Here is a 1,366-nt window from a genome sequence, read left to right as displayed (position 1 = left end):
ACTAAAGTCTACATGTTTTATAGACCTAGAAAAGTCTTCAGRTCATGTTCCCTGAGATATATTTTACTGGGAGGGGTGCTGCAGGGGCATGGCCTGTYGTAGCCGGTTCATGTATAGCCAAGCTATGTATAGCTAGTTTACGTCACACAGTTGAGCTGTGTTTCCTGACTGCCATGGCTGTCCCTTATCTCGAGTCCKGTTTGTGGTGCTGAGGAGGGTCTCTGGTTTKGGAACCTCAGGGTCMCKCCTCTTAATTTTTGCGGATGATGTAGTCCTGTTGATGTCCGTGCATTTGGCCAAGCTGCAGTCGAGTGGGAAGTAGAACCAGTTGTTTTTTTTTTCTTCCCAAATTTAAAGCTGTGGTGCTCGACTGGACATGCGTAGGGTTGGGAATGACTTCCTGTCTTAAACAAAGCATTTTTGAAGTTTTGATCATGAGCCACGGTGGGATGGAAGAAGAGCTAAACCAATGGTATACTTGAAGTTCATTTCAATAAGTATACTTGAGAATAAGTTTAAGTATATCAAGTATTAGGCACCATGCACTTGTAGTGTAATAGAAAGTATACTGATTTAATACTTGTTTGTAAGTATTAAATTTGGACTTTTTTGTTTATAAAAAGCAAACTTTACGAATGCTGTTATAGTGCATTTTTAAGTTTATAAACTTACCAAAAGAGGATACTTTAAGTAAATGTCATTAAGTATACTAAATTATTTAGAAGTGTGTTTTCCTAAGTGTACTTTTATTTACCATGTAGGCCTACTAGCATATACTAGCAGTTTACTATCAAGTACGGGCCTTCCTCTAGGACGATTGACACACAATTATTTTATGAAAGTATATACTTAGAAGTATACTGACAGTAAGCTAATCTTCCAAGTATACTTTTAGTTTAATCTTAAAATATACTACAAATAAACCAGTCTGTGTGAAAAAATGTACTTTCAGTGTACTACTAAAGCTTACAGCAGGTAAAATAAGTATTGAACACGTCACCATTTTTCTCAGTAAATATACAGTATTAACTAGAGGTGCTAATGACATGAAATTTTCACCAGATGTTGGTAACAAGTAACCCAAGTGATCCATACATCAATGACAGCTTCAAGACATCTCCTGTATGGAGAAACTAGTGACATGCATTGCTCACACTCTAAAAATGAAATGTTGGATTTACTTAACCATGTTATGTTACCTGGTTCCACTTAACTGAGTTGAGTAAATTCAAAGCAACATACTCATGTTCTTTGGCTAAAAAACTGGTATATTTTTTACAGTGCAGACAACAGGAAGTGAAGTTTGACTTCAGCATCTGAGGTTTAGGGGGTAAAAAGTGGGACCAGATCCTGTGGACCATCACAT

This window comes from Austrofundulus limnaeus, unplaced genomic scaffold, assembly GCF_001266775.1.
Source record: "Austrofundulus limnaeus strain Quisiro unplaced genomic scaffold, Austrofundulus_limnaeus-1.0 Scaffold334, whole genome shotgun sequence".
Taxonomy (NCBI): Eukaryota; Metazoa; Chordata; class Actinopteri; order Cyprinodontiformes; family Rivulidae; genus Austrofundulus; species Austrofundulus limnaeus.
The sequence above is the reverse complement of the archived record's forward strand: the minus strand, read 5'-3'. Positions refer to the sequence as shown.